This window comes from Carassius carassius, chromosome 2 (assembly GCF_963082965.1).
Source record: "Carassius carassius chromosome 2, fCarCar2.1, whole genome shotgun sequence".
Lineage (NCBI taxonomy): Eukaryota > Metazoa > Chordata > Actinopteri > Cypriniformes > Cyprinidae > Carassius > Carassius carassius.
In genome coordinates this window covers 16912405-16925896 of record NC_081756.1, presented here as the reverse complement: position 1 = coordinate 16925896, position 13492 = coordinate 16912405, and the positions used below count along the sequence as shown (strand labels likewise).

Sequence of the window (13492 nt, the reverse complement as noted above, 5' to 3'; positions counted from 1 at the left end):
TATGGATATTCAGAGGCGCCGTAGTGTATGTGATTACGTCATCGCATTTTGACAACATTGATTCGTCAGAAGAAACCAATGCTTTTGTTCCTCTGAGCCAAACAGAAATGATTGTTGACGCTTAGTCCCACCCCCGTGCGCAGATTGGTTCAAACTCTCCCATATTAAACCAATAAGTAGTCTTTTGAACGAATGTAGTCTACTTCTTAACATAGCCTATTGCTTTGGAAAATGAACGAAAACAAAGTGAAAGTAAAGTCTGTCGTGTGTGCATGAATACAAACACACAATAACACATTTGCATGAGAAACTCTCAGAAAAAGCACAAAAAACACTCGACAGAGTACTTTGACATAAAACAAAACAAAAACAAGGATGAAACACATCTGATAAAGCACTGGGATTTATGTCTTGGGTCGTTAGGCGATGTCCCAGTAAAATCGATTCTGACACAGATTACAGCCAACGAATCGATCATTTATAATATGTATATTATGTATACTAAGTAAATCATTATATAATTATACAGTTCATAAAGATAGTTGCACTATTTTTTTCTGTTGCACTCTGAATATTTCTCACTCATTTTGTGTGTAGTTTGCAGTGTTGGGAAGGTTACTTTGGAAATGTAATAGGTTACAGATTACAAGTTACCCTATTTAAAATGTAATAGTAGTGTAACTTTTTAAATTACTTTAATAAAGTAATGTAACTAATTACTTTTGAGTACATTTTGATTACTTTTATAAATTTCTAATGAATGTTAATTTGCAACTGTTAATCATCTTCAACCATTTTACACCATGCAGGTTTAACCTTACAGTAGTGCTCAATGTCAGACTTTCACCATCCTTCATCACTTAAATTAAGATGATCACATTTGTACACATCCACCACACAATCAGACTTTAGTAGTGCCTTTTACTTAGAGATTGATCTGAAGTTCAAAGCAGATTTAAAATCAAAAGAACTAGTTTATAGATACTGTTTTTAAACCAAATATTTGCATAACTACAGGCATCTAACTGCATCTAACAATGGTTTGGGGAAAAATAGTTAATAAAAAAATAAAAGCATATACATCAACTCAAGTACGGTTATCTAATAAGCATGTGTCCTATTTTGTGTACTAAACTCCTGAAACATTGGTGTCTTTTTGAAACACTGCTGTCTCTTTGTATATGATATGATGATAGTTTCTCAAAATAAGTAAAAAATGCTCATGAAGTGACTATTCTAGAGATTAATTTCCATGAGGGGCGGACTGGGAAAAAAATAGGCTGGGAAATCTCCCACTCATACACCCACAACCCATTCTGAAACATGGACAACCCTATTATTATTTTTTTGGACCTGACATGAAAAAATGTGAATCCTTAGGTTGGGGGACTTGCAACGTAATTAAGAGTTCTCTCCTGAACTGCACCTTCACTTCCATTATCCATCTCTCTCATGACTTTAATACTGAAGGTTTTTATTTGACTTTTACCATGTTTTGTAAGTGCAATTTTGTTTTTTTGGCAAATGAATTACCACTTGTATTTATTTTTACTACAAATTCCATAGTTAAACCACGGTTAGTGCCATACCATAGGCTACATTAATTTTCCTAAGGGTTGTGTTTTTGTATCCACTAGCTCCCCCTAAACCTATGATAAAATATGATGATTTGTCTGCTAACTTACTACTGTAACATTACAATAGATAATAATGACGTCGTTTATACAGTATTTTGAGTGATTTCGAGCAATGTGCTGCTGCTGCTTGACTAAGTAAACAAAGACAAAACTACATTAGCATCGTTACAGATGAAACTGACCTGCACCTGAAACCCTGAACAGAAGTGTCGCTTCTCTGCTCCAGCTGTGCGCTTACACAGTTCACTCCGGTCTCTCTCTCTCGCATTGATTACTCGGAGTCTGATCCAAACCGTTCGGCGGAGGCGCGGAGAGCGCGCAAGCCCAACCATTGCCAGTCACGACTAACCGATTCATGATTTATTAGAGATTTAATTATCGAATGGCGGATTCGGAAATAATCGCTTTAGTATATTCGGCCTGCAATTATACAATAACAATATTAAAGTAGAAGGCCAAATCGTCTGCCAGGCCACCGGGAATAGTCCCGGTTCTCCCGATGTCCAGTCAGCGCCTGATTTCCACAGACACGCAGAACGTGCAGGATTCATATTCAGTCTTTTTGCGGATTAATATTCACAGACATCAGTCCATTTCGGGTTTTGATTCAAGTGTACTGACCTACTTTTGATTTATTCGTCCAAAATGTGGCATATTGCGTCCGCGTTATAGGCTGAATTCCATTTTTATGACTGGATTCTACGAATGTGTTTTCCGCGTCTCGGTGATTATGGGTCATATGTCTTAGTGCAATTTGGGAAAGAAATAAGCTGTATGTGGATGTGTGTAAATATTCAAATGTAATCCTCTTTGTAATCGTTACAATTTTCATAAGTAACTGTAATTTAATTACTCATTTTTTCTTAGTAACTGTAACTGATTACTGTTACATTTATTTTGTAATTAAATTACGTAACGCCGTTACATGTAACTAGTTACTCCCCAACACTGGTAGTTTGTGAATCATTTGCACTGTTATTGCACTGTATTGTTGAAGACAATTTGTGCAATTGTTTTTAATATATGCTGCATAGTTTGTGTTTATTGTTCATACTCAGATTCAAAATATATTTCTCAGAAGAAGAAAAAAGAAATGCAATTGATCTTTCAAATAAAATCTAAATTTGTTTTGTTTAATGCCTTCATTTGATAACCAGAAAAATGTAAATACACAACAGAATTTCTGAGGGGAAAAAACATTTCATAAGGCTATTTTAAGAAAATAATAATAAATAAAGTTGTTTTTATGCATTTAAATAATTACACATGCTAAAAAAAAATAAAACATATGGTGAAGAAAAAATAAAACATTTCATAGGGCCCTGAACATTTAATTTTTGTTAAACTTTTAATAAATTGCTGTGAAAATGTATGTGTTATGAATTAAATGAATTAGACATGCTTTTTGATGAATACAATTAAATGTAACCATTAAAAAGGAGTTGAGAAAAATAAAAAGTAAAGTAATAAGTAGTGAAGTTACTTTTCAAATGCAGTAACTAGTAAAGTCATCTCATTACAATTTACAGAAGTAACTAGTAACTAGTAACTAATTACATTTTTTGAGTAACTACCCCAACACTGCAGGGAACCATGGTTACATAAGTAACCTGAGACATTTTTTTTAACCTTAAACCGCATAAACACATTGAACCAAATACAAAAAAGAATGTTCTTTTTAGCAACGTCATATGACCCCTTTAACATCCCAGCACGAGCAGAACCTTTCCTCTCTGGAGAAGTGTTCAGTCTTTGCTCTTGCAAATTCTGCCATGCAAATAGCGAGTCCGCCATAGTGGAAGCGCAGCTGGCTTTTAAAGGGAATGTGAGATGAGACTCTGATTGGTTTATGGCACGTTATGCCCAAAACACACACATTACTCATTTCATGAGTTCAAACTAACATATAATTGGATTGAGCATAATTTAAGCATATTTGGTGTGCTGTCCAGAGGGAGGGCTTTGAGCTGGGAATATGGCCAAAACCCACAGAACTCCCCCATCCCTAATATGGGATGAGAATTGTTTTAGAGTGAGGAGTTGGGGTGGAGGAGGGATGTGGGACAGAGGTAAGTTGGCTGTATAAATACACATATTGTGCTAGTTAAAATGATTAACTTAAAGAGCTTCACTTGTGCTGAACTGGGGTGCAATTCCCCAAAGCATAGTTGCTAACTAAGTTAGCAACTTTGTTGGTTGCAATACAAAATCTCAGTTTGTGTTCTCCTGAAGAAACAAAGTCACCTACATCTTGGATGCCCTTGGGGTAAGCAGATAAACATCACATTTTTATTTTGGGGTGAACTATCCCTTTAACTCCACACTTCATATCTCAAAGTTTATTTAGTGAATCTCAAACAATATCATTATATCTGTGGTGTAACACAGAAACAACTGTGGATATGCAAAAAATAATAATAGTAATGTAAAATTAAATTAAACTAAAATTATTAAACAATTTATTTCTGTGTTAAAAATGCCCCATGTTAAGTGCCTGTTGTTATGAGGACTTTTATTCTGACAGGGTGGAAGGGGAAAAAAGGGAAGAAGTGGGGAGTTTGTGAACCAGAGAATAAAGTGGGAAATAAGAGCTTGTCAGTATTCGAGGGTTCCCCATCGAGGGAGAGACGATGCGTCGATAACGCTTTGGGAACGCATTCTGCGTGAGTGCGTCTGAAGCATCCATGTCAACTAGTCCAATGGCGAGAGTGAGCGTCAGGAGTGACGTCACGACCAGGAATTGATAAAAACCCCAACCGGAGCAACCGGTGTTAGCTTTCTGTGCCTCAGCAAGCGATCTGTGTCAAACCTGTCTGTCATATTTACTGTTGTCTTGTTCAAAGTTTATATATCATGGCGAAGCAACTATTCAAACCGTGTGCTTCTCCCTGCCCGCGTTATTTAACGGGTGGGGATACACACGAGCTTTGTGTAGTTTGTTTGGGAGTGGAGCATGCGGTATCAGCCTTCGAGGAGACTGATTGCCCGCATTGTGAGAAGCTTTCGCTTCGCATGCTCCGCTCCCGCTTGTCACTCTTTGATGAGAAGAGCGGCGAGCCTCGCGCTCCTCAGGGTGCAGGACCCGCTTCTGCCGAGGCAGAACGGAGAATGCATTCCTGGGGTTCGCAAATGGATCTCTCAGCAGGGTTGGAGACGGGTCCGAGGGCTCTTTCTCCTCCCTTACCTGGGAGATCCATAGCTCAAACTCCGGTGTCGGAAGCCCGCCCCGCGGCTTCTTCCGCCCGGGGGGAGAGCTCATTGCTTCGTTGCTCTAGCTCCGAAGATGTATCTGATGTATTAACACGAGCTGTAGATAAGTTACATATATCTTGGCCATCTGATAAACAGACCGCTCGTCCTAAAAGCAAATTAGACAAGCGTTTTCTGTCTTTTAAAACATCTCCTACATCACGGGGTCTCCCTTTTTTCCCTGATCTTCACAGTGAGCTGTCTAGATCGTGGAATAAGCCATATTCATCACGTCTTTTCAGCCCTCAAGTGCACATTTATTCTGATATAAGAGGGCTGAAAGAAAATGGTTATGAAGCGATGCCCCGGGCGGAACAGACGGTCGCGAGCTATCTTTCCCCTGGTTCAGCGTCATCTATTAAGAACCCGACTTTGCCCACGAAGCCTTTAAAGATCACATCTAATTTAGTGGGTAAAGCTTACACAGCAGCAGGTCAGGCTGGAGCTTGCCTTCACTCGATGGCTTTGCTTCAGGCTTATCAGGCTGAGCTGCTGGGGGAGTTAGATAACAGTGAGGGAGTCAGCCGTGACGAAATTCGCGAACTTCGTCGGGCTACGGATTTATCTCTCAAGGCAACTAAAGAAACAGCACGTACTATTGGTAGATCTATGGCTGCTTTGGTTTCTACAGAAAGACACCTTTGGCTTAATCTTTCAGATATTAAAGATAAAGATAGATCTTTTCTTTTAGACGCTCCCATTTCTCATGAAGGTCTGTTTGGTGATGCTGTGAATGAAGTGGTTGAAAGATTTCAAGAAAATAAAAAGCAATCTGAAGCTTTTAAAAGTTTTCTCCCTCGCCGATCTAATCCTGATGCTGCTGGGCGTGCAAGGCAGCCCCAGCCTTCATGCTCCTCATATCGTGTTTTTCAAAAAGAGAGTGTTGTGTCTCGCGCTCCTCCTCAAAAATCACGGGGACCGAGCCAGCACTCACAGCCAAAGCAATCTAAGCAGAAGCCGGATCTGAGGACCGTTCTTCTCGCTAAGAAAGCTTCGGCTCAGAAGAAAAGGTCCTGACGCCAAATGGGTCAGACCTGTGAGGGCAGCCCCAATCGAGACGGTGCGGTGTACACCTCAGTATACGGTGCCCGTCCGGTTTCGGTGCTCTCACGGGGCCGTCCTGCCAACCCCGCCACCCTTGGTGCCTCGGGCGCAGCGGTCTCCAGCGGGTCTCTGGCGCTGTGTCTCTCAGACGCTGCGTCGGGCTCGTTCCCTCTGAGGGGGGTTCAAGAGCAGTTAGCTCGGGTGGTTCCTGCGTTTCGGCTTCAGGTCCCCGCACTAGCTGTTCAAATTACACCAGAGGCCAGCCTCGAGAGGCTGGTTCCCTTAGTAGAGTGTCTGACAGAATGGAGAAGTCTGCCGAATATATCTCAATGGGTCCTGCAGATAGTAGAGAAGGGTTACAGAATCCAGTTCGGTTCTCGTCCCCCTCGCTACAACGGGGTGTTGCTCACAGTAGCGCATCCCGAGCAGGCTCTGGTCATGGAGCAAGAAGTAAAATCTCTTTAAGCAAAAAATGCTATAGAGCAGGTGTATCCTCCCGACAGGGTATCGGGTTTTTACAGCCATTATTTCATTGTTCCAAAAAAGGATGGAGGGCTGCGTCCCATTTTAGATCTTCGTCTGTTGAATCGTACAGTTCAGAAATTAAAATTCAAGATGCTGACACTCAAACAGATCGTGACTCAAATCAGATCCGAGGACTGGTTCGTCACGATAGACCTAAAAGATGCGTACTTCCATATCTCCATCCTCCCTCAGCACAGGAAGTTCCTAAGGTTTTCTTTCGGGGGCAAAGAATACCAGTATCGGGTACTTCCCTTCGGTCTAGCTCTCTCACCCCGCACATTCACGAAATGCGTAGATGCAGCTCTGGCCCCGCTCAGGCTGCAGGGCATACGTATTCTGAATTACTTGGACGACTGGTTGATTTTAGCGGAATCAAAACAGTTGGCGGTTCGGCATCGAGATGTCGTCCTCGCTCATATGCAGAAGTTGGGTTTGAGGCTCAATACCAAGAAGAGTGTGCTATCTCCATTACAGAGGACCACTTTTCTAGGGGGGGTATGGGATTCGGTCACGATGCGAGCCGCTCTTTCGCACTCTCGTCAAAGTCAAAGTCAAAGTCAACTTTATTTATATAGCTCTTTAAACAAAATACATTGCGTCAAAGCAACTGAACAACATTCATTAGGAAAACCGTGTCAATAATGCAAAAATGATAGTTAAAGGCAGTTCATCATTGGATTCAGTTATGTCATCTCTGTTCAGTTAAATAGTGTCTGTGCATTTATTTGCAATCAAGTCAACGATATCGCTGTAGATGAAGTGTCCCCAACTAAGCAAGCCAGAGGCGACAGCGGCAAGGAACCGAAACTCCATCGGTGACAGAATGGAGAAAAAAACCTTGGGAGAAACCAGGCTCAGTTGGGGGGCCAGTTCTCCTCTGACCAGACGAAACCAGTAGTTCAATTCCAGGCTGCAGCAAAGTCAGATTGTGCAGAAGAATCATCTGTTTCCTGTGGTCTTGTCCTGGTGCTCCTCTGAGACAAGGTCTTTACAGGGGATCTGTATCTGGGGCTCTAGTTGTCCTTGTCTCCACTGTCTTTCAGGGATGTAGAGGTCCTTTCTAGGTGCTGATCCAGCATCTGGTCTGGATACGTACTGGATCCGGGTGACTGCAGTGACCCTCTGATCTGGACACAGACTGGATCTGGTGGCCACGGTGACCTCGGAACAAGAGAGAAACAGACAAATATTAGCGTAGATGCCATTCTTCTAATGGTGTAGCAAGTACATAGGGTGTTATGGGAAGTGTTTCCGGTTCCGGTTTACCTAATTAATGCAGCCTAAAAATCCTTTAACGGATTTGGATAATAAAAGCATATTAGTATGTTATGTGTATGCCAGGTTAAAGAGATGGGTCTTTAATCTAGATTTAAACTGCAAGAGTGTGTCTGCCTCCCGAACAATGTTAGGTAGGTTATTCCAGAGTTTAGGCGCCAAATAGGAAAAGGATCTGCCGCCTGCAGTTGATTTTGATATTCTAGGTATTATCAAATTGCCTGAGTTTTGAGAACGTAGCGGACGTAGAGGATTATAATGTAAAAGGAGCTCATTCAAATACTGAGGTGCTAAACCATTCAGGGCTTTATAAGTAATAAGCAATATTTTAAAATCTATGCGATACTTGATAGGGAGCCAGTGCAGTGTTGACAGGACCGTGCTAATATGGTCATACTTCCTGGTTCTAGTAAGAACTCTTGCTGCTGCATTTTGGACTAGCTGTAGTTTGTTTACTAAGCGTGCAGAACAACCACCCAATAAAGCATTACAATAATCTAACCTTGAGGTCATAAATGCATGGATTAACATTTCTGCATTTGACATTGAGAGCATTGGCCGTAATTTAGATATATTTTTGAGATGGAAAAATGCAGTTTTACAAATGCTAGAAATGTGGCTTTATAAGGAAAGATTGCGATCAAATAGCACACCTAGGTTCCTAACTGATGACGAAGAATTGACAGAGCAACCATCAAGTCTTAGACAGTGTTCTAGGTTATTACAAGCGGAGTTTTTAGGTCCTATAATTAACACCTCTGTTTTTTCAGAATTTAGCAGTAAGAAATTACTCGTCATCCAGTTTTTTATATCGACTATGCAATCCATTCGTTTTTCAAATTGGTGTGTTTCACCGGGCTGCGAAGAAATAAACAGCTGAGTATCATCAGCATAACAGTGAAAGCTAACACCATGTTTCCTGATGATATCTCCCAAGGGTAACATATAAAGCGTGAAGAGTAGCGGCCCTAGTACTGAGCCTTGAGGTACTCCATACTGCACTTGTGATTGATAGGATACATCTTCATTCACTGCTACGAACTGATGGCGGTCATATAAGTACGATTTAAACCATGCTAATGCACTTCCACTGATGCCAACAAAGTGTTCAAGTCTATGCAAAAGAATGTTGTGGTCAATTGTGTCAAACGCAGCACTAAGATCCAATAAAACTAATAGAGAGATACACCCACAGTCAGATGATAAGAGCAGATCATTTGTAACTCTAAGGAGAGCAGTCTCAGTACTATGATACGGTCTAAATCCTGACTGGAAATCCTCACATATACCATTTTTCTCTAAGAAGGAATATAATTGTGTGGATACCACCTTTTCTAGTATCTTGGACAGAAAAGGGAGATTCGAGATTGGTCTATAATTAACTAGTTCTTTGGGGTCAAGTTGTGGTTTTTTGATGAGAGGCTTAATAACAGCCAGTTTGGAGGTTTTGGGGACATATCCTAATGACAATGAGGAATTAATAATAGTCAGAAGAGGATCTATGACTTCTGGAAGCACCTCTTTTAGGAGCTTAGATGGTATAGGGTCTAACATACATGTTGTTGGTTTAGATGATTTAACAAGTTTATACAATTCTTCCTCTCCTATGGTAGAGAATGAGTGGAACTGTTCCTTAGGGGGTCTATAGTGCACTGTCTGATGTGATACTGTAGCTGACGGCTGAATGGTTGCAATTTTATCTCTAATAGTATCGATTTTAGAAGTAAAGTAGTTCATAAAGTCATTACTGCTGTGGTGTTGGGAAATGTCAACACTTGTTGAGGCTTTATTTTTCGTTAATTTAGCCACTGTATTGAATAAATACCTGGGGTTATGTTTGTTTTCTTCTAAAAGAGAAGAAAAGTAATCGGATCTAGCAGTTTTTAATGCTTTTCTGTAGGATATGTTACTTTCCCGCCAAGCAATACGAAATACCTCTAGTTTTGTTTTCCTCCAGTTGCGCTCCATTTTTCGGGCTGCTCTCTTTAGGGTGAGAGTATGCTCATTATACCATGGTGTCAAACTGTTTTCCTTAACCTTCCTTAAGCGTAAAGGAGCAACTTTATTTAAAGTGCTAGAAAAGAGAGAGTCCATAGTTTCTGTTACATCATCAAGTTGTTCTGAGGTTTTGGATATGCTAAGGAATTTGGATACATCAGGAAGATAACTTAAAAAGCAGTCTTTTGTGTTAGAAGTGATGGTTCTTCCATACTTGTAACAAGAAGTAGAATTTACAATTATGGTTATATGAATTTTGCAAAGAACTAAATAATGATCTGAGATATCATCACTTGACTGAATAATTTCAACACCATCAACATCAATTCCATGTGACAGTATTAAATCTAGAGTATGATTTCGACAATGAGTAGGTCCTGAAACGTGTTGTCTAACACCAATAGAGTTCAGAATGTCTATAAATGCTGATCCCAATGCATCGTTTTCATTATCAACATGGATATTAAAATCACCAACTATTAAAACTTTATCTGCAGCCAGAACTAACTCGGATGTAAAATCACCAAACTCTTTAATAAAGTCTGTATGGTGCCCTGGTGGCCTGTATACAGTAGCCAGTACAAACATAACAGGGGATTTATCATTAACATTTGTTTCTCTGGATAATGTTATATGAAGCACCATTACTTCAAACGAGTTATACTTGTAGCCTGCCCTCTGAGAAATCCTGAAAACATTGTTATAAATTGAAGCAACACCTCCACCTTTGCCTTTAGGCGTGGCTCATGTTTATAACAGTAATCTTGGGGGATGGACTCATTTAAAATAATGTAATCATCAGGTTTTAGCCAGGTTTCTGTCAAACAGAGTACATCTATATTATGAGCAGTGATAGCTCATGTAGCCAACATCCTCACAGCCACATCAGAGCTAAAGCTAGGCCAGTCACGCACTGTAAAACAGTTCGAGAGATTGTTGGGTCTCATGGCAGCAGCGTCCAATGTGATCCCCTTTGGCCTGCTAGGCATGAGACCTTTACAGTGGTGGCTCAGGACCAGAGGGTTCTCCCCGAGGGGAAATGTAGGGGAATGTAGGCTTCACCCCGAGGTGGTGGAGCTCATATGGGAATCTTATGGCCAAGCAGAAGTGGATCTGTTTGCGTCTCAGTACACGACGCACTGTCCACTATGGTTCTCCCTTACTCATCCAGCCCCCCTGGGGTTGGACGCTATGGTACAGACGTGGCCGAGGCTACGTCTGTACGCCTTTCCCCCTGTTGCTCTGCTCCCAGGAGTTCTGGAGAGAGTCCGCCAGGACGGAGTAAGTCTACTTCTCGTAGCTCCACACTGGCCGAGGTTTGCGGACCTGATTCATCTCCTCGACGGTCCTCCCTTGGAGATCCCGATCAGGAAAGACCTTCTATCTCAGGCCGGGGGCACTATATTTCACCCCCGGCCAGAGATTTGGAAGCTTTGGGTGTGGCCTCTGAGGGGGCGCAACTCATAGAGAGTGGTCTCTCAACTGAGGTTGTGGAGACCATTCTTAGCTCCAGAGCTCCAGCTACGAGGAAACTTTATAGACTCAAATGGAATGTTTTTTCTTCTTGGTGTTACCAACATCAGTGTGACCCCGTCCACGAGTTTTTACTAGACCGCTTCACTTCTGGTCTATGTCCATCCACCTTAAAAGTTTACGTGGCGGCCATTTCGGCTTTCCACGCCCCAGTGGGTGATGCATCTCTGGGTCGTGACCCTCTTATCTCTCGTTTCCTTCGTGGCACCTTGAGGCTGAGACCTGCAACTCATACTAGAGTGCCGGCCTGGGACCTGGCTATAGTTTTAGAAGGCCTATCTAGGGCTCCTTTTGAACCCCTAGATTCTGTCTCTGAGAAGTTTCTTTCATTTAAGACTATTTTTCTCCTTGCTATTTCGTCCCTAAAAAGAGTCGGAGACCTTCAGGCTCTCTCGGTTTCTCCCACCTGCCTTGAATTTGCACCTGGGATGGTCAAAGCATTTCTCTACCCTAAGCAGGGATACGTCCCTAAGGTACCGACCGTTGTTCCGAGACCTATTGTTCTGCAGGCTTTCTGTCCTCCCCCGTTTGCATCATCGGACCAGGAAAAGTCTAACCTCTTGTACCCGGTGCGAGCATTGGACACTTATGTTCATCGGACTTCATCGGAAATCCAATCAGCTGTTTGTTTGTTTCGGGTCACCTAAGATAGGTCTTCCCGCCACTAAACAGACACTTAGTAAGTGGATAGTTGGGGCTATCCTTCTTGCCTATGAGTCTTCTGACCTACCGTGCCCATTGGGGGTCAGAGCTCATTCTACTAGGAGTATGGCGGCCTCTAGAGCCTTATTATCTGGGGCCTCTCTTCAGGATGTTTGCGATGCGGCAGGCTGGTCCTCGCCACTCACATTCGTCAGGTTTTATAGCCTAGACCTGGACGCTACTCCCGGGTCTCAGGTTTTTAATTCTTGAGCCGTTGGTTTTTCTGGCTGACACTCAGGCACTTGTAATATGGCGGTTTGGGTATTCTCGTTCCCAAAGCGTTATCGACGCATCGTCTCTCCCTCGATGGGGAACGTCTCGGTTACGTCTGTAACCTCGGTTCCCCGAGAAGGGAACGAGACCATGCGTCTCCCTGCCATACTTCCTTCGTTCCTGTGATCGACTTGCTTCGGCACTGTCGAAGCTAACACCGGTTGCTCCGGTTGGGGTTTTTATCAATTCCTGGTCGTGACGTCACTCCTAACGCTCACTCTCGCCATTGGACTAGTTGACATGGATGTTTCAGACGCACTCACGCAGAATGCGTTCCTAAAGCGTTATCGACGCATCGTCTCGTTCCCTTCTCGGGGAACCGAGGTTACAGACGTAACCGAGACGTTTTATTTCTATAAACATTCAATTAAAGCCCCGAAAACACCCACAAGCGCTCAAACAAGCCTTACAATAATTTGATGACTATCTTACAGCAATAAAAACTAAAAAAAAAAAAAGAAAAAAAAATGACCTGGTCTTCCATGAATAACTATCTCCCTGGTTACATTCCCCACATCCAGACTAGGCTCTGCTCTGATTAACACCTCCAGACACTAGATTAATGTGAGCTCTAAATTATGCCATCATTGTCCATTGATTATTTCTAAGTAATTAAACCCAAACACGTGAAGCAGGGTGGCATGCAGCTGCTGTAAATTCAGGATTCGCCCTCTTGGACAAACAACACAACACAAAAATTTATGGAATATGCTTGAAGATAATAAAATACACAGGGATGAAAAGATTAGTCGTCCTGTTTTTTAAAACTTTATTTTGCATAATGGGGGAAGTGAAGGGAAGGGTAAGAAAAGTTGTGAAAACATGCTAGGCTTATATTGGAGAGAGTGCTTCCTATTACAGTGCATAATGACTCTATTTGCACTCCATTAGGTTGCACGAACTCTGGTACTCATGACACACTGCGCTCAAGCCTGCTGCTCTGCCGAAATTGAATGTGTTATGCAACCATTCCACAGTCTAGCATCTGCAGGTTAAACATCTCCACTGGTGTTCTCTGAAACAAATGCATCAAAGAGGCTGAATAAATGGTCTAAGAGTGAAGGTAAACTAACCGGATTACTCCATTATCCTATTAAGTTCACTCTAATACACAGAGAGATAGCGAACAGTCAAAAGCCATCAGAGGACATTAAATGGGTTTTGGAACCTCTCATGACTGCTCACTAGTGTTTCTGAAATTGAGCAGAGCCCTTGCAGTGACGTGTCCGAGGCAAGATTACCACACCAGGTTCAGA

The 13492-nt window shown here is 42.0% G+C and overlaps 1 protein-coding gene across 1 annotated transcript in view; it reads right to left on the bottom strand.

Moving 5' to 3' along the window:
- Positions 1 to 13492, bottom strand: part of LOC132095415 (uncharacterized) — a 74812-nt gene that overhangs the window by 49038 nt on the left and 12282 nt on the right. The gene's annotated exons all lie outside the window — the stretch shown is intronic.